Raw genomic sequence first — 21,295 nt, 5'->3', positions numbered from 1 at the left:
GTGGTCTCAGTTCCTGCTCTCTTTGAGGTTCTGTAAGCCCAAAGAGTATCCCCCAACTTCTCATGCCATCTTTCTCGGCTATCTGCTACCATTCTCTTAATAATATTCACCAAGATCTTATTGCTAACTTCTACTTGACCATTTGATTGAGAATAATAAAGGCTACATTGGATCATTTTTATCTTGAACTTGTTTGCAAATTCTTCCACTTCTTTTGAGATAAAAGATGGTCCTCTGTTGTGATAATCATCTCGGGCACCCTATAACTGTGTAAGATCTTGGGTTCAATGAACTTCCTCACAATAGCTGAATTAATTATCTTCACAGCTAAAGCTTCCACCCACTTGGTAAAGTAGTCAGTTGCCACAATTATGAAGGTGTGTGATAGGAGCATATTTATGCGACTTAGTTAGCTTGTTCTTGTGCATTTATGTTGTTATTTCTTAGTTGATTTAGTAGTTCAAGCCATTTTCATGTGGTTGTAGGTACAAAGGGTTAAAGAGGCAAAGAAATGCATTTTGGTGCCCTTTGGAGCAGTTTTGGGCATGTAATGGATATCACATGCATGGAGCAAAGTGGTTGGACGAAATTAAAGATCTAAAGAAGCTAGGAATGTGCCCAGGAAAGGAAGAAAATAAATTGAGGACCAAGGAAGACAAGGAAACCATTAAGAATGAGGAAAGACTAGTCAAACTTGCCTTATCTTGTCGTTACCTTTCCTAATCCTAAATTACCAAAGATTTAGTCACACGAAGGGTTCCTAAATACTTTGGGACATTTCATTACATATTCTACAAGTCCTAAACTTGCCCTAAAAGTCCAAGCCATACCATCATTCACCATTTCTTTTCCTTGCCGTGCAAGGAAGCCATTCCCTTCCTATTTTCTGCCATAAATCACTCCATGCCGTGCACATTCATCCATGTTCCCTCCTTGCACTCATTTGCTACACCATTCCACTTCCTTTCCTTTGTCTACCATGTGCATAATATCCTTTCACCTCCTTGCACTCATTGATTCACCACTTACTCACCTTTCCACCTATGCCATGCATAATCACCCTTGTCCCCTTCATGCACCAGATTTCTTGAACTCATTTCATGCACCATTACACTCATTATCCACTCATGCCGTGCACCACCCTTGTCTCCTTCATTGTTTCTGATTTCATGCATCAAAACATTGAATCATTTCACTCAATTGCTGCACATTGCTTGTCCCCTTCACCCATCAGATTTCATACAACTTTTACCTCCACTACATGCACTCATTGATGCACCATCCACCACATTTGGAATCCCATGTCGTGCATCATGAGTCTTGCTCCACCTTTGACTTATTTCTGCACCATTCCACCTCCCTTTCCTTTCTCTACCATGTGCACAATCATTCATGTCGTTTATAAGCGACCTTCACTACATGTGAATATAAGTTTGTAACGATTATGTGAAACTTCCTTATATTCTAGCAACGGATTTATACATGCCAATTAGGTGTCGACCCTTAATTAACAAATACAAATAAGTTATCAATCAAATAGTTAAGCCAATTGCATTCACGATTCAAGAGTTAATAACTAGAATTTATCAAATTATATTGCACACATAGTCATGGCTTTGAAATCACCCCTAGCCAAGAGGGGTTTAACCACTTATATTTACAACAAAACGAAAGGAAATGAATTTAAACATTAGAAACAAAAGAAAGAAAACACCTAAACGCTTAAACGATCCAAGTTGGACAGCAAGCACGTCCAAGCACTTTCCTTCCTTTCCTTTGCTACGGCACAAGGTGTTGGTAAGTGTTTGAAGGTTTGTTTGTATGGAGGAATGGATGTGAAGATGAATTGATGTGTTTGGGTGAAGGTTGTATTGAAATGGGGATGAATGATCAAGCAAAAACTAAACTATATGGCTGCCACACACACTTCCTTTTATAGAGGAAGTGTACGGCAATGGAGGGAAATTGGTGGTGTGTGCAATGATTCAAGGGTGAAAATGAAGTAATGATGCAAAGCATGGGGGGTAAAATGGAGTGGTGTTGCAGCAATGAGTGCATTGAGTGGTGTTTGAAATGATTCAAAGGTGAAAGTGAAGTGATGATGCAAAGCATGGGGGCTAAAATGGACGTTAAGTTCAATTCATAGCATGAGTGACATGATGTCATAGTTGCAAGTGCTTTGTCAATACTTATGATTTTCATTAAACGTAATGATCTTTGATTGTATCTCTATTATGATGTCATGTAGGGAACTTTTGAAGAATGTTTTGGGTTGTCGAATGATGTCATCCAATCCAATAAAACAAGGAAAATCTGAGAGTTAACTAGTGATGTCATGGTTAATTTGGGGCATTGTCATTCATAATTCAATGAAGCAGTAACTGGAAATCGAGTTGTTTGCATACATGTCATGTGTGGAGAAAAAGCCTCTAGCTATCCCATCCATCATCTTATTTCTCACATTCGTTTTACAATCTGTCTAGTTTTTCATACTTGTTTGTTTGTTACAACTTCATCCAAATCAAAACCCCCCTTTTAGTTTCTTGTTTCAAAGTGTTTCAAATATGTTTTAGTTTGTGTTTTTAAGTGTTTTGATTCAAGTAAAAGTCAATTTTTGTCCAAAGTCATTCCTAGTGTCTAGTTTAAATTTATTTAGTTGTTTTAAGCTGTTTTGAGTATTTTAAGTTTGCTTTGAGTCTTGTGAGTCTTGTTAAGTGTTTTTTAAGTTTAGTTTTATGTTTTTGAGTCAGTTTAGAGGTTATTAGCAAGCCCTCCTAATCCCCGGTCCAGAACGATCCCTACTTATACTTATACTACAATTGTCAAAAGAGGGTTAAATTTGTGTGTTAAGTTAATTTTCGCATCAGTGTGCTCCTTGAAGTCCATTGCCCACGCTCAGAAAGGCCATGGCTTCACTACTGGATTTAAAGGTACTAAGGGTATGTGTTAGAAAGGTCCATGTCTTTGACATCCTTCACAACCTCTGGCATAAGCTTTACAATCTTTTTCCATGTTGGGCCAAAAGTAGCCATACCTTTTCAGCAACCACCTCATCTTGGCTCCAGCTTGATGCGCCCCACAAATGCCTTCATGCACTTCAGCCATCACTCTTATTGATTCTTCCAGGCCTAAGCATTTCAATAAAAGCCCATCTAAAGTCTTTCTTAGTAACGCCTTGTCCCATATCACAAATTTAGTTGCTTGTTGCCTAATCTTCTTACTTGTGGGAGAATAAGGGTTTTTCAAGTATTGAATGATTGGTGTTCTCCAGTCTTTTATCTTAGGCTCTTTGGTCATTACATCGAGGCTGAATCCTCTTTCAAAGATAGAAGGAAGATTTCTTCTTTGAACTTCTACATCCATTCCAAGCACTCTTTCTTGAATCTGTGATCCAGAAGCCCTTTGTGCCATCTCATTGGCAATTAAATTTGCTTCTCTGGGGACATGGTTGATTGATACTTCAGAGCCCTAATAGTCTAACAATTAAGTAGCTACCAAGTAATAACCTGCCATTGTGAGATGTCTATACTTATAGTCCTCATTCAATTGATTGATTACCAACTTGAAATCACCATGTATTTCCACCTTAGTTGCCCCCAGCTCTATCAGGATTTCTAGGCCAATGATCAATGCTTCATATTCTGCCTTGTTATTGATAGTATCTTGGTAATCCAGAAAGAATGAATAACATTGTTGAATTCCTTGTGGATCAGTAATGATAATCCCAGCTCCAGTAGCATATTGAGTGCAACATCCATCGAAATATAACTTCCAGGGAGTGATCCATATGCTAGTTATTCTCCTTACTTCTTGATGGATCCATTCTTCTTTGCCTGAATGATCTTTACTAGGTGGGATCCAAAGGCTACCAACTTCCAGAGTTCCTGGGATGTTGACAAGTTTTTCCTAGGATTCTTGGTGCTTGGACAAGAAGTCTGCAATTGCTTGCCACTTTATTGCTTTTTGAGGTACATACTAGACACTAAATTCTGACAGTACTAGAATTTCTTCCAATTAACATTGGCTTAGATACCATGTATTTGATCACATCAATCTTGGCAATGATATAGATGTGGCAAGGCAACATGTAATGCCTTAAGTTGCAAGAAGTAAAGTATATAAAGCCAAACATAGCTTCTCAACTGGGGTATATCTTGTTTCTACCTCAGTAAGGATCCTACTGAGGTAGTATATTGCTTGCTACTTTCCCCTTCATTATTTTGAGCCAATAAGCTTCCTATTGACTTCTCAGATGCAGAGATATAGAGCTTCAAAGGTTTTCCCCTATAAGGGGGCATAAACACTGGTGGAAAGGCTAGATAAGCTTTCACTCTGTCAAAAGCTTCTTGGTGTTTGTGGGCCCCACTCAAACTCTTTTTTATTGTTCAACCTTAATAAAGGAGCCAACGGTTGGATCTTGCCGTCCCCAAGTTAGCAATGAATCTTCTTAAGAAGTTAATATTTCCCAACAACCTCTGTAATTGCACTTTGTTGGTGGGGGAAGGTGATTCCATTATAGCCCGAGCTTTGTTTTTATCTACTTCCACACCTCTTTGATGAATAAGGAATCCTAAAAAGTTGTCCGATCTTACCCCAAAAACATATTTCTTAAGATTCATCTTCAATTGGTGGGTCCTCATTCTCAATATGGTTTGTCTGAGATCTTCTAAGTGTTGTTTTTCAGTTTTAGACTTTACCACAATGTCGTCAATGTATACCTCCATGTTGTGCCCGATTAAATCATGAAAAATGGCATTCATTGCTCTCTGATAGGTAACACTAGCATTTTTTAGCCCAAATGGCATGATTACGTATTCATATGCTCCTACATGTCCTGGGCACCTAAAGGTTGTCTTATGTATATCTTCTTTAGCCATTTTTATCTTGTTATATCCAGCATTTCCATCCATAAAAGATAGAACTTTATGTTTTGCACTGCATCGATGGACAGGTCAACTATGGGCATAGGGTATTCATCTTTAAGAGTGGCTTCATTAATGTTTCTATAGTCAAAATAACATCGAATGACATTAGTTACAGCTTTTAATACAGGTACAATGTTGGTCAACCACTCAACATACTTTGCAGGCCTAATAAATCATGCCCTCGCTAGCTTCTCGATCTCTTCTTTGACTGGGGTCTAATCAAAGCATCTCAGTATAATGCTAACACACCTCGATCTAGATATCCTCGGGACATCGGGATGATCACATGTTGGCCGACACCCGAAGGTGACGAAAGCCATTTAATTTAAGCAAAAGCTGAGAAATATGCTAAAATATGCAATAGGGACTAATAGCACAAAACTAAAGTTCAGATGCTAATTAATAAATATTAAGATAACACCGTATATTCAAAGCATACGTCTAATACAGAGTACAAGCAGAATTTAAGATAGAGAAGTGCTATTACAATAGGTGCCAAAACAGAGATATAGCACTGAATCACTGGTAGGGAAATTCCTCGTAACTCAGATCGTAATCCTCGTTCATAGGTCTTGAAGGGGGCACAAAACAAACATGAGTGGACCAAGCTGATATATATATATATATATATATATATATATATATATATATATATATAGTAAAACAGTTATCAACGTACTAACCCCCAGGTTTTATGAAAACACATATATATCATGATAAACATAGGTTTTCCGAAACCTAGCATGTCATGCAATGTCTCAAATCATAACTTGTATATATAATAACCACTAGTGAATGTCCGATAACCCCCAGGCCCTATGCCGGCTCCCCGTCTCTGAGAAGACAGTCAGAGAAAAATACACTCCAGGCCCTGTGCTGGCTCCCCGTCCTTGTGCTAATAGCCAGAGGAAACACACTCCAAGCCCTATGCTAACACCAAACTGTCGCCCGAGACGGACAGAAATCTATCCTTACGTCCCGTAGGGGAAAAAACCACTAGGTAAGTACAAAACGATTGAACATATATATATTGGAAAGCAACTTCATAGTATAAAGTCATCCATCATCTATACTATAAAGAGGTGTTCTAAACATGTTCCAAATATCATATCGTCATCCATCAGATATTCTATAAGAACACGGGTTATAGGAAAAATAGTAGTAATTCAATCTAGCCTTAGTAAGCATGTTATCTCACAAAATGTTTCATAAAACATAATCATTAAATCATGTTTTTCATGTATGCATTTCTACTATAAAAACATGCATGTTTAGAAGGGGTCCACTCACCGTACACCGTTGGTACAAAGCCGTACGAAAAAGAAATAATGGAATACTGCTAATAATCACACCTATTCACATAAAGGAGTACATTTAGTCAAACTTTACTCAAACGATTGAATTTGGAAAAACAGACTTCAGAAACGGGTCTAGAACGTCGAAATTAGCTTAGGAGAGGTCCTGGATGAAAACCCGAAAAGTCAACGTTGATCGTTCACCGGTCAAAGTCAAAGTTAACGCTGACCGTTAACCGAGTCAACGGTCAAACCGGGTCAAACCCAACAAGTCACTCAAACTGGGTCAACCCAATTTAGGGTTTGGGTATTGGGTCCGGTTTGGGCCCTAGGGTTTGGGTTTTGGTTTAGGGTTTAGGGGGATATGGGTTTAAGGAATTGGGTTCAGGGTTTGGGCTTAGAGCCCCCAACAGAAATGGCCTAAGGTCCATTTGGTTTTAAGAATAATTAAATTAAATAAAAAGGAAAAAGGGCTTAACGGGCTTCAGGCCCGAGTTCCTCCCGACCCTAAGGCTTGAAAGCCAAGAGTTTTGGGCTTGGGTCAACAGGCCAAAGGCCCTAAGGAAACAGCTCGAAGGCCTTTAGGTCTTTGAGGAATTAAAAAAAAATAAAAAGGGAACGGGCTAGGGTATTGGGCTAAAACAAAGCGGGCTTAAGGCCCGTGGGTTTAGAAAACAGCCTGAAGGGCCTGGTCCAAAATGAAGAAGGACGCCAGAGCTTTCCTACCTCCGGTGGACTGCAAACATGCACCTTAGGCTCCAATCTAGCTACCAACATGTAGAGGAACGAGAGATGAGTATATTTATACCTTTAGTTTGCCGTAGAATGGCCGGTGGTGGTCAGAAAACCCTTAGACAACCACAGGCTCGCTAAAGTTGGGTTTGGCTTTTCCCCGAGTTGATCTCGCTTTAAAACCTTGGAAATAACAAGTAAAACTCAATAAATCTCTTCCAAACTTCACACTAGAACGAAAAGAGAGGAAAATCTGAACTTACCTAATTGGAAAAACAACTAAAACTGTCGAGAAGTTTTCTGGGTTTCGTCATCCTCGTTGTGGCGAGAGAGAGAAAAACCTGATGAGGTTTTGATGGTGATGATGGTGGTGTCTTCCTCGAGTATGTGGTGCAACTGTGTGTGTGTTCATTGTGAAACAGGGAAAGAGATGAATGAGTTTCGAGATAGAGAAGGGAAAGAGTGCAGAGAAAGAGAGCTGAAAGACAGAGAGGTAGGAAATGGGGTCACGGGTAGGGGAGAGAGAGAGAAACATGAGGGGTGTTGGGGTGCTGCCATGTGGCAGTTTGAGGATGGGAACAAATCTCTTTTTCAGATCCTGATTGGGTAAAGGAATATGGTCTAAATTGATAATTTTAATAATATTTAGGGAAAGAATTACAAAACTACATTTATAAGTGGGGGTGGGTGTAACAAATGCCATGCAAAACAGTTTTTGAATTCATGCAAAAGGTCTACTATCTTTACCCGATCTCCAATTTCCATCAAGCCACTGAGTTGTATTGGCCTAGGATCTTCTTCTGACCCTAAATTAATGGCTTCCATGGGATCTTGTACTTCTGGTGCTGGTTTATCAGGCTCTATACACAAAAATTCAACTGACTTTGGACTGTTGGGCCAATAGATCTTGTAAATCATTTGGCCAGTCTAAGTCGTATATACATTCAACCATTTGAATGGCTAATTCCACATCTTCTCCCAAAATCTCTTTTCCTTCTCAATTTTTAGTGCCCGAAGCTCATTCTCTAAACTATGTCACCTATTTGGCCAAACCTTCTTTAATCTCTCTTATTTCTCTCTCATACACCAACAATTTTTTGTTTAAGAACCTGACTGCAACCGCTTAGTCCTTCCTCTTCTAAATAGCTATCATTGGTGTTGGTAGGCAGGGATAATGTGAGGCATGTCGCATTCCTCCTTGGTAAGAAAAAGTCCTTGTTGTAGGAGTTTTTGGGTCGTCACCTTAGTAGGGCAACCGTTCTTATCAGCTCCTAAACACTGTAAGGTCCCAACACTGGGATTGTAAAAACTTGCCTCTACAACATTGGTTGTGGGGAGAAATGGCCGTGATTCGGCCTCCACTATCTCCCAGAATCCTAGTTTATCAGTCCTAGCCTCATGGTAGACAACAACTTGTTGATGTAAGGTGGAGAGCACCGACATAATCTGGTGAATCCAATCCTTTCCTAGTAATGCCCTGTAGGTAGAGTTGTTATCCACCACAAAGAATGCCAACATGATTTGCTTGGACCCTAAGTCTACCTCTAGAGGCAATATCCTATAGGTTCTGGTGATGGCCCCACTGAAACTAGACACTGTAGTAGGAATAAGATCTTCTTCTCCCTCCAAATAAGCTGTCACGTAAATCCGCTTCAAGTGGTTTGCTATAGCTAAACTTGGTTTACTGAACACCATTTTGTCATAATAGACCCTTTTGGGTTCTTTTCGTGAAAGTTCAGGCAAGTCTACCAAGCTAGATCATTCTTTCTCCACTTTCTCAACATTCACAAGCGTTGTCATTGGTTCCGATGCCAAATAGTCACCTTCCATTGTCGCTGGCTGATTTGGCTCGGCACAGAACATGGCCGATAAGACATAAGTCATGTTCACGTGGTAGTTACTTGGTTCAGGTACTTCTTCTTTCTTTCCTCCAATCTGATACACAAACTCATCCATCCAAGCCTAGGCATCCTTGGTTAGCATTAACTCAGGCACCTCCTTCTTTACTGCTATATCAAAGTTAAGCAATGGCCTTAGCATTTCACAGGGTGCATCTTACAGTATAGGTGGAGGTATCCCCCTCTCAGGGGAAATGGTTCCAAAACAAAGAGGCTCTGGATTTCAGCCTGGTGTAGGCATCATCACTACACTCTCTTGAGCTCTCCTCAACACTCTGTACCTCCCTGGGTGAGGATTTTTAGGTACATGATCTCCTTCACCCTCCACTTTACTATTAGCTATCTCTCTATCTCATTCTTACTCCTCCGTTAGAGTTGTCATTTTCCACCTTGTGTAGCCTCCTCAAACTTAACATTCCCAGAAGCTTCTAAAATAGTAGGGATTTTCAAAAAGTTCATATGAGCTTTATGATGCCTTTGAACCCATAAATGCCCCCATCTCTCGATCATGTCTCCCATATTTCCCAATTATGTACCACCTTCGACCGAGTCCAGCTGAATCTCTCTTAATAACTAAGGGAATTGGGTTTATGGTTCTTTCTTTCTCCATCATTGCCTCATACTGCTATGATAACTTGGGTAGGAAGGCTTCACATCCACCTATCTTAGCAACTTTGCTTCTTTATCCTTAGCTTCATTAGAGGCTTCATAGTTCCTGAGCACCTTAGATAAGCCTTTTGGTTCTAAATCTCCTCCTAACCTCTGGAACACATTCTTGGAGGTTTCTTTCTCAATTGCCCGAATAACACTTTTGTGGGCATCATGTTCTTCTATTTCCCTTCTTTTAGATAGCTTTTGGTCAATAATGACGCTTGATGCTAGCATCTCTAGCTCACATTCACACTAACATTTATTACATAAAATTACTTCCTTGATCACAGTTTTTTGGGGTCTATCGAGTAACTTTCTAACACCTTCTGATGGCCTAACAACTTGACTTCTCTCTCTCTCTTCTTATTCCAAGTAGCCTTTGTTTTTCCTTTCTCAACCCAATTAAGGTTGATCATGTTGATTGGGGCTTCAAGGAATGAATCTGTGTCGATCATCATATTGGCTTGAGGTTTCTCCAGTAATAACTTTCCCTTGACTATAAGATCCTAGATCCAATCTCTGAATTGCACACAATTAGTTATAGAATGATTGAAGGTGTATTGCAGTTTACAATACTTCTTCCCTTTAAGCTCTTCAGGTTTGGGCATCTTTCTGGTATTGTTAGGCAAGATCACTTTGGCCCTCACTAACTCTTCATAGATGTATGTTGCCCTGATTAGATCAAAACAATATGCCTAGTACTTTAGAGGCTTCATAAACACAAAGCCTCCATCAGTCATTACTATTTTCTGATTTTTGATAGGCTGGACCGATCCTATCACCATTAAAGGTTTGAAGGGAGTGGTCATCTCCATGGCACATAACTCAATTCCTTCTAACACACTGATATCATTCTTTCCAGGTTCCAGGTCTTCAAACTCTCACTGGTGTATTGGGGCTTTGCTTTTATAGAAATGAGGCACTTTAGATGAGTGTTTCACTTACTATTCCTCGGTCAACAACCTCTCATACTTAGTAGTTGTAATAACCAGCTCCTGAAGCGCTTTAAACTGCACATCATAAAACTTTTTTCTCAATGGTAACCTTAAAGCCTTTTGAGCAATGGCTATGAGCTGAGCATGATTCATTGGGAACTGGCACCTCATCTTGGTCTTCATAAACCTTATCATGAAGTCTTTTTTGGATTCATGGTCATACTTTTTTTACCTCTACTAGATCATTGATGGTCATCTCTGGTTCCAACCTATATAAATGTTCATGGAAAACCACATAATAGTTAGAAAACTTGAAAATATGGTCTCTGGAAGACACATTGCAGTCCTTCCTATTAAAGGTTGGGAATGCGGGCATCTTGAAGTTGGGAGGGGAAAGGGTTCTGCTCATCAATGTACTCAGGATAGGGCTTATGATAGGTGATCTTGAATAACGGGCGAGCCTGTGGTTGAGCATTCTAGACCATCATCATTCTTGGCTCTGCCAACTCATTTCTAAGTTGTTTGTTAGCTAAATTGTTGTACGGGGTATAAGGAGGCTCCCACTTCAAGCTACGGTCATTACCTGAGAAAGCCTCTCTATGTGGTACTGGCTGCATCCACCTAGTTTATCCTCCCTTATTAACCAATAGTGATGGCCTATAAGGGAGGGGTATGCTCGCAGTTATGGGAAACCCTTTTTCCACTAGTTTTTCCCACTTGCTGAGTCATCCCAAACTTCATTCATTCTAGCCCAATCTACCCCATACCATCTACTGGGATAGTAGAGGGTCGGGCAAACCTGTATCCTGGATCTCTTCTTCCTTCGATCGAATGGTCATAATTTCCTCCTTCTTCTTCCTCTTATCCTTATATTCCTCGACTAAGGGAAATAAATGAATCACTAGTTCCTTCTCAGAGCTTGCTTGCCTGGTCACATCCCTGGCATAACCATCTCTTGGTGTGGTGTACTCTAACTCCAGCTTTCTTTGCAAAGTTCCTGTTTGAGGAACAGAGTTTGCTAACTTATCCTCCGGTCTCCAGAGTGATCTTCTTCATACTTCTCAATACTTGCACCATAGTAGCTTGTAAGTCTTCATTAGTAACTTTCCTTCTGACTTCTCAAAAGAAATTAGGCTCTCCAGAATGGCAGGACCTCGTAGGGAAGGAAAATCTTCTGGGTGATTCATTATGTTTGATAATGTTGGACAATAGGGTTGCCCGAATTTTGTTGTCCACATCAAAGTTCATTCATTTCTCCTTCTTGGCATACAAGATTACTATAGTCCCACCGAGCATGCCAAAACTATGTTCGGGCAAGGATTTCTGGATTTAGTACCTTGCACAACTCCCCGAGGAAATGACATTATGTTGCCTGTCGGGCAAGTTCCTGCTGCTTTATGTGTTGTAAGATAAGTTTACAATTAGTTTGAAATATGCCTTTATGGGGCCTTTAGTGTAGGACTTGAGCCTCGCAATCAAAACTAACAGGGGTCTGAGCGTGCCACTGTCATCTTTGTATAATAGATTGTTGAGTTGAAGTGATTTAAATTGGTTGTTTGTGTCCCAAATTACTTAAATTTCTTGTTTATCAAAGGATTATCACTGTCACATATGGATTAAGTCTGCATTAAGTTCTTTTCTTGCCTTCTGAACAATGACTTTTAATTCAGTCTTGTATGTCCAAAAAGGGGGTTCAAGGCCATCCCAACCATTTCCACGATCACAGTTTGTTTGAATGAAATCAAACTTCTTAACTTAATTAGATTTGAATGTAAATTAAACTCTTAAGTAGAAAACAATTGAAAATGACTTGAACACATGAAGGAAAGTACGTTAAGCAACAAATCTACTACATATAATTATAAACAAAAGAGACTCAGACAAGATTTACCTTGTTGGGCAAGGTACAACTTCTTGCAGCCATTTTTCTTTCGCGTTTACAGAGTTTTATATGTGGTGTGGGATGAAAAGTGAATAAGTTTCACACGAGGGAATCGATACTACAAAACTAAGGGAAGGTAGCAGAGTTTTTACACTAGACAAAATATGGCAGTTCCTAAGGAAACTATAGCTAAAAAGGAATGGATCTAGATAAAATTCAGCTTCCTATGTACGAACTAGCTTGAGAGCAGAGTTTGTATGTTTTTGAATTGGTTGGTTGAGTGTCTTTGTCTTCGGTGTCCCTTTCTCTTTTTATAGACAATTTAGCTCAACCCTTCTTAGCTCTGTTTTTGGCTGATGGCTTTCGGAGAGCAATGAGTCATCCCTTATTTACTTGTCATGCCCTTAAAAAGTGTTTTTTGGCTGGTGGTGAGCCGGTCTCTACCATCCATCATTTCAATCATAAGCACATGGCCTATGCTTTAGCTGAAATGGCTTCAATTTGCTTCATGCCTATCAACTGGGCTTCGAGTGAGTCCTTATTTGCTTTGGTGCCTTTGGGCCTTTATTACCATAAAGTCCAATGTTAAATATTAACCCAAACATGGAGTATTTTAAGTTATCATTCAGATTCGAAGAAAGTTGAGATTTCATTCTAAAATCATTTAGACAGGGACTAACATATTATGGTGCTACAAAAAAAGTTACAAGTTTACTCTATAAATTCAATTGGCAACATGAAAAGTAACCCGGTTCTTTATAAGCTTACTGTCATGGTATCGTTTTGTTCGAATTAAACAATGACATGTGAATAAAAGCTTACATATATCTTTATTTATTAGACAAGACACCACTGTAACAATGAATCTATTCCATATAAATCATTTACCATGATAACACATGCATCATACTTTTGATGCTATACAATGTATACAAAAAATATTAACCATGTGGTCGAATTATAACAAACTAACGGTGTGACATCATACTAAAAAGAATTTCTCAAACTTGGATGTGATCGTACTTGAGTGCCAGAAAGCCCAACAGGTGCCATGTCGACATGTGTCATGCGACAATAACGTAGGCAGCAAGTACGTAATCCTCACTTCCCCATGACCATTTTTCACACATACTCTTAACTAGCTGTTAAGTGAGACTCAGAGAATGATAGTGAAAGTGGTCTTTTGTGAACCCATAGATGCCTTCATCTCTCGAACAGGTATCCCATCTTTCCCAACTATATACCACTTTTGACCGAGTCTAGCTAAATCTCTCTTCGTAACTGGGGGAGTTGGGTTCATGGTTCTCTCTTTCTCCATCCTTGCTTCATGCTGATATGATAACTTGGGTGGGGAGGCTTCACATCCACCCATCTTGGCAACTTTGTTTCTTTATCTTCAGCTTCATCAGAGGCTTCATAGTTCATGAGCACCTCAGATAAGCCTTTCGGTTCTGAATCTCCCCCTAACATTTGGAACACATTCTTGGAGGTTTTTTTCTCAGCTACCTGAATACACTTCAATTTCCCTTCTTCTAGCTAGCTCTCTGTCAATAATGGCCCTCGATGCTGGCACCTCTAGCTCACATTCACACTGACATTTACTGCATAAAACTACTCTCTTGATCACAGTTGTTTGGGGTATGTCAGGCAAATTTCTAACACCTTTCAATGGCCTAACTACTTGACTTCTCTCTCCTTCTTATTCCAAGTAATCTTTGTTTTCCCTTCTCAACCCAATTAAGGTTGATCATGTTGATTGGGGGCTTCAAGGAATGGATATGTGTCTATCATCATATTGGCTTGAGATTTCTCCAGTAATAACTTTCCTTTGACTATGAGATCTTAGATCCAATCTCTAAACTACACACAGTTGGTTATGGAACGATTGAAGGTGTATTGGAGTTTGCAGTACTTCTTTCCTCTAAGTTTTTCAGGTTTGGGCATCTTCTTGGTATTGTTAGGCAAGATCACTCTAGCCCTTACTAACTTTTCATAGATGTCTGCTACCTTGGTTAGATCAAAATAATATGCTTAGTACTTTGGGGGCTTCATAGGTACAAAACCTTCATCATTCATTACTATTTTCTGATCTTTGATAGGCTGGACCAATCCTTTCACAATTAAAGGTTTGAAGGGAGTGGTCATCTCTGTGGCACATAACTCAATTCCTTCTCCCACACTGTTATCATTCTTTCTAGGTTCTAGGCCTTTAAATTCTAACTGGTGTGTTGGGGCTTTGCTTTTATAAAAATTAGGCACTTTAGATGAGTGTTTCACTTGCTTTTACTCGGTTAACAACCTCTCATACTTATTACCTGCAATAACCAACTCTTGAAGCTCATTAAACTGCACATCATACAACTTCTTTCTCAATGGTAGCCTCAAAGCCTTTTGAGCAATGGCTATGAGCTGAGCATGATTCATTAGGAACTGGCACCTTATCCTGGTCTTCCTAAACCTCATCATGAAGTCTTCTATGAATTCATGTTCATACTGTTTTTACCTCCACCAGATCATTAATGGTCATCTCTGGCTCTAACCTATATAATTGCTCATGGAAAGTCATCTTCATCTGTCCCTAGTTGGCAATAGAGTAAAGGGGTAACAGAGAATACCAGAGGGATGCCAAGTATACCAATGAGTTCCTAAATAATCTCAACTTGTAGTTGGGGTTATGCTCAAATGACACACAATAGTTAGAAAACTTGAAAATATGGTCTCTGGAAGACATTGCAGTCCTCCTCACTGAAGGTTGGGAATGCGGGTATCTTGAAGTTGGGAGAGAAAGGGTTCTGCTCATCAATGTTCTCAAGATAAGGCTCTGGTAGGTTATTCTAAACAGAGGGTGAGCATGTGGCTAAACATTCTAGACCACCATCATTCTTAGCTCTGCTAACTCATTTCTAAGTTGTTGGTTAGCTAAATTGTTGTGCAGGGTATAGGTCCCCACTTCGGGCTACGCTCATTACCTGAGAAAGCCTCTCTCTATGGCTCTGGCTACATCCATCTAGCTTCTCCTCCATTATTAGCCAATAGTGATGACTTATAAGGGAGGGGTATGCCCGCAGTTATGGGAAACCCTTTTCCACTAGTCTCTCCCACTTGCTAAGTCATCCCAAACTTCCTTCCTTGTAGCCCAATATGCCCCATACCATCTACTGGGGATAGTAGAGGGTCGGGAAAACCTGTTTTCTGGATCTCTTCTCCATCCGGTCGACTGGTCCAAATTTCCTTCTTCTTCTTCCTTTTATCTTTATTTTCTTCTAGTAAGGGAAACAAAGGAATCACTGGTTCCTTCTTAGGGCTTGCTTCCCTAGTCACCTCCCTAGCATAACCATCTCTTGGTGTGGAGTACTCTAACTCTAGCTTTCTCTGCAAAGTTCCCGTTTGAGGAACAGAGTCTGTTAACTTCTCATTTGGTCTCCAAAGTGATCTTCTTTATACTTCTCAATACTTGCACCATAGTAGCTTGCAAATCTTCATTAGTAACTTTTCCTCCTGACTTCTCAGAAGAATTTGGGCTCTCCAGAATGGCAGGACCTCGTAGGAAGGGAAAATCTTCCAGGTGATTCATCATGTCTGATTCTGTCGGACGATAGGGTTGCCCAAATTTTGTTGTCCACCTGAAAGTTCATTCTTTTCTCCTTCTTGGCATACAAGATTATTGTGGTCCCACCGAGCATACCAAAACTGTAACACCCCAACCCCCAATTATATGTATAATTTCGTTGTTCCCCAATATGTTTATGAAATTATCAAATTAGTCCATATTCCTTTAACCTATAGAGCTACCACGTGGCAGTACCTCAACTTTCCCTTTCTTTTCTGTTTATGATCCCTACCCCCCCCCCGGTGACTTCCTTCTCTCTCTTTCTCCCGTTCTCTGCACTCACTCTCTCTCTCTCTCATTCTCTCGACGCAGCTAGGACAGTGGAACCCCAAAAACACTCCGGCGAGTTCCTCGTTGCTTCGACAATAAGTAAGCCTCGGGACTTCTCTCTCTATCTCTGTACTCTCTATCCCTCTGTCACTTGAAAACCCTCTCATCCCTCTCTTTTTATCTTGCACCGTGATTACACACACCTACAGCTACTCAAGGACATCATCATCATCGTCAAACCTCGTCTTTATATCTCTCTCCCATCGCAACAAGATCGGCAAACCCAGGAAAAAGGACATCCGGCGAGTTTTTCCTAAATTTTCTGGTTGGGTAAGTTTTAGATCTCGTTTTAATCGTTGTTGACGATGCATGCATGTAGTTTGATGGGTTTCATCTTCTTTTTAACAAGGTTTTGGAACGAAATCAATTTAGGTGTGCTAAACCCATATTTCCGGCAAACTCGTAAATGTCAGGGAATTTTCTGGTCACCTCTGATTGTTCTACGGCGAACTAAAGGTGAAATTGCTAGTGGGGATTTCCTTAATCCTTTTCTGCACAACTCTACCGCTACGAAGTATCTGTGAGTAGACCCCTTCTAAAATTTATATGATTTTATGGTTGCATAAATGAATAGCATGCCTTACGAGTTTATGATTTGATTTTATGTTAAGAATGTTTATTGAATATGTTGATTTTCGTCTCATGTTTTTAGAGAGGAATTAATTGTTGGCCTATATTGAGCTATATTTTAATATATCGTATTTTCTATAAAAACCATGAACTGGTAGACTATCTGATGGATGACGATAGGATGCTAGAACATGTTTTAGAAACCCCTCTGTATAGTATAGACAATGGATGACTTTATACTATGAAGTGATTATTTATGAGAGGCGTAACTATTTGTGCGTACCTAGTGGACATTATGCCGCCTAGGGTGAGGATCTGGTGTTGGCAAATAGGCCGGGAGAAATAATCCCTAGCGAAAGGCTGAAGGACACGGAGACAGGCATTGGGCCGAGAGTATTATTATATTTATTCAGTGATCTTACTAGCAGCACACTGCGCTTACGAGATGATCTACGAGACGATACATGCGATGATTTATATGATGTTTTCCACGTTATACCTGTTGAGATGTTTTATGGCATGCTAGAGTTTCAGAAAACCTATCATTTATTATGCTAGTAGTTTCATTATTAAAACTTTGGGGGTTAGTATGTTCATAACTGTTTTCGTATTATGTGTATATATATATATGAACTTGGTCCACTCACCCTTGTTTTGCGCCCTCTTTCAGAATTTAGAATCGAGACATACGATCCCGACGTCAATGCCTTCGCATTGGCATATTCGAGTCCTCTCGGTGTAGGACCCACATCCTTTTATTTATTAAACTTTATATTAATTCTTTTAAAGCTCTAGTTAGTTGTATGCTTTGAACACGTTCTTAATTTGTTAATTCTTTGAATTTTAAATTCATAACCCTTATTTATTTCTTATTCTTAGCTTTTGTATCAATTAATGGCTTTCGTCACCCTTGGGTGTCGGCCAGCACGTGCCTATCCTGGTATTTGGGGAATATCGTGATCGGGGCGTGTCAAAAACTATGTTCGGGCAAGGATTTTTTTGTCCGGTCCCTCGCACAACTCCTCGAGGGAATGTCACTTTGTTGCCTATCGGGCAAGTTCTTGGTGCTTTGTGTGCTGCAAGATAAGTTTAAAGTTAGTTTGAAAGGTGCCTTGGTGGGGCCTTTAGTGTAGGCCTTGAGGATCGCAATCAAAACTAACAAGGGTCTGACTGTGCCACTGTTATCTTTGTATAACAGATTATTGAGTTGAAGTGATTTAAATTGGTTGCTTGCGCCCCAAGTTACTTAAACTTCTTGTTTATCAAAGAATTGTCACAAATAGGTTGAGTATGCATTAAGTTCTTTTCTTGCCTTGTAAACGAGGACTTTTAATTCATAGTCTTGCATGTCCAAAAATGGGGTTCAAGGCTCTCCTAACCATTTCCACAATCACGGTTTGTTTTAATGAAACCAAACTTCTTTACTTAATCAAATTCAAATGTGAATTAAACTCTTAAGTAGAAAATAGTTGAAAATGACTTGAATACATGAAGGAAAGTACGTTAAACGACAAATCTACTACATATAAGTATAAAGAAAAGAGACTCGGGCAAGGTACAACTTCTTGCAGCCACTTTTCTTTCGAGTTTACAAAGAGGTTTATATGTGGTGTGAGATGAAAAGTGAATAGGTTTCACACAAGGGAATCGATACTACAATACTAAAGGAAGGTAGCAGAGCTTTTACACTAGACAAAAGATGGCTTTTCTTAAGGGAACTATAGCTAAAAAGGATTGGATCTAGATAAGATTCAGCTTTCTGGGTACGAACTGGCTTGAGAGAAGAGTTTGTATGTTTTTTTATTGGTTGGTTGAGTGTCTTTGTCTTTGGTGTCCCTTTCTCCTTTTATAGACAATTTGGCCCGACAACTATGTTTCTGGCTAATAGCTTTCGGAAAGCAGTAAGTCATCCCTTATTTACTCTTCATGCCCTTAAAAAGTGCTTTTTGGCTGGTGGTGGGTCGTGTTAGGAATATATGAAGAATGTGATGGACTGGGTTGTTGACACTTGTCACAATCCTAGATTAGTTAGTTATAATAATTAGATTAGTGAGATTGTTGTATGGGATAAAACTGAAGTTGTAGAGCAGAGTGCTCATTATTCAGATATAGGAATAAACAAAATACAGATTGTTCTCTCTCCTTCTGGTTTCTTTCTTCTATCTTCTTCTTCAACTATCTTAACATGGTATCAAGAGCCATTAAAGCTTGATCAGCTTCTTCGATATTTTCTTTTGCTTCCGCTACACGAAATTCTTTCTTCTTCTGTCTTATGGGGTGTATTAAAATTACCCAGTTCTTCATGGTAACTCTGATGGGGCTTCAATCTTGACCTGTACCATTTATTGAGACATCTGTTGGTTCTTAGTTGCTGAGCACTGCTTTCTGTAACTATCAGCAAGAAGTTTCAAGAACCAATTATAAAATCTAGACAGGTTCCTCTTTGATACAATCTTTCATCTCTCTGTGATTTTTCTATGATTTTCTGGGCATTTCTCTTCGTCCTCAGTTCTTCGATTCAGTTGGGTGGTTCTTGCACACCAAGTGTTTGTTTTTATTCCTCAGTGAAAATTCTTCACCATGGTTACTGCTTCTCAACTGCAAATCTTACAGTCTCCGATTACTGGGTTGATCTCTTCTGTATCATCTTCTGTGTCGGTTAAGTTGGATGATTCCAACTATCTTCAATGGCATTTTCAGATGCAATTACTGCTTGAAGGTTATGGGATCATAGGCTTAGTTGATGGTTCGACTTGCTGCCCGTCTCAATTTTCGTTTATCTCTTCCAGTGATTCTGAAGCTTCATCAATGGGTGTTGGTTCAAGAATTGAGTCTGATGACTACAAAGCATGGAAAATGCACGATTATGCTCTGATGTTGCTCCTTACTGCAACACTTTCTTCATCCGTAATTTCCTATGTGATTGGTAGCACGAGCTCTCGAGAGATGTGGGTTCGTCTCCAAAACCATTTTTTCTTACCAAGTACAAAAACCAGTATAATCAAGTTACAAACTTATCTTTACAACATGAAGAAAGGATCAGATTCAATTTCCCAGTTTCTTAGAAGACTTAAAGAAGCAAGGGATGGACTTTCTGTTCTTGGTGTCACACTTGCTGATAAAGACTTTGTGCTCATTGCGTTGAATGGCCTCCCTGCAACATACAACACATTTAAATGTGTAATCAGATGGCGTGAGGGTGTTATTTCACTCGAGAACTTTCTTCAACAATTACTCGTTGAGGAAGCCATTGTGGATTGTGCTTCTGTCACTAAATTTGGTGACTGTTAGACACAAGGTTCTTTCTTTCCTCTCTCTAGCTCTCAGTTACATGCTGGTTTCAATGATGGTTATCATGCTCAATACAATTTTAGTTCATGCCAATCACGCTTAGGTAATAATGTTGATGGTTATAATGGTGTGTATAGAAATTTTCGATTCAAGAGTCGTGGTAAAGGGAGGTTCCATTACAATAATGGTGCAACCTACAAGTCTTTTCCTGACTGTTCACCTGGAATTCTTGGCTCCCCGCCATCTCCATATTTTAATTCTCCACCACCTGATTTTCCTACACATCAAATTTGTTCACAGAAGGATCATTTTGATGATGATTGTTATCCCAGACATAACGCTCAGTCTTCAGTTTCAACCCCTGAATCATGTCAAAGCACATTGGATCAACAATTGAAACTAGGTTGTCCAGTTATCCTGCAGAAACATGAAACACCTTTACAAAGTAATTCTGATGTTGAAATTCATAGGGTTTATGATTGCAAGTCTGGTTCTCTCTCTGACTTCATTGTTTCAGAAGATGAAATGTTTTTAGATGATGCCAAAGACCAAGTTTTTGAATGTATTGACAATGAAGGTACAGAATCTCAGTTGATTTCAATGGGTTTACAACCGTGTATTCAAGTGACATTTCCAGTTCTTAACTCTGACAACAAGACGGCCATTAGTGTTCCTACTAAAATTGTTGCACTTGCACATGAGTTCAGAAGATTTTATGTATTCCAGTTATGCAATGGTGGACGTATATTCGATGTTCAGTTAGGCTATCATATGAGAATTTGTGACAAGGGTGGGGGCACCAGGTCTACGTTGATTTGGCAAAAGGAAACATTAGTGTTGATTTGGCAAAAGGAATCATTAGTGTTGATTTGGCTACTATGGTAGACATGATATAGCAATAATATATAAGCTCAAGATGCTAGGAGGGTTTTCTTATTGCAGAGACTTTGTGCAGCAGCAACCTCACCTCCAATTGCAAGGAATCCTGCACTAATGATTCTTTGAGAACTTGACTGCTTCAACCTCATGATTGGATGCCCCAATCTTGAGTTTGATGGGGAATGTTAGGAATATATGAAGAATGTGATGGACTGGGTTGTTGACACTTGTCACAATCCTAGATTAGTTAATTATAATAATTAGATTGGTGAGATTGTTGTATGGGATAAAACTGAA

Source organism: Malus sylvestris, chromosome 14 (assembly GCF_916048215.2).
Source record: "Malus sylvestris chromosome 14, drMalSylv7.2, whole genome shotgun sequence".
NCBI lineage: Eukaryota > Viridiplantae > Streptophyta > Magnoliopsida > Rosales > Rosaceae > Malus > Malus sylvestris.
This window is presented reverse-complemented; position numbering follows the sequence as displayed.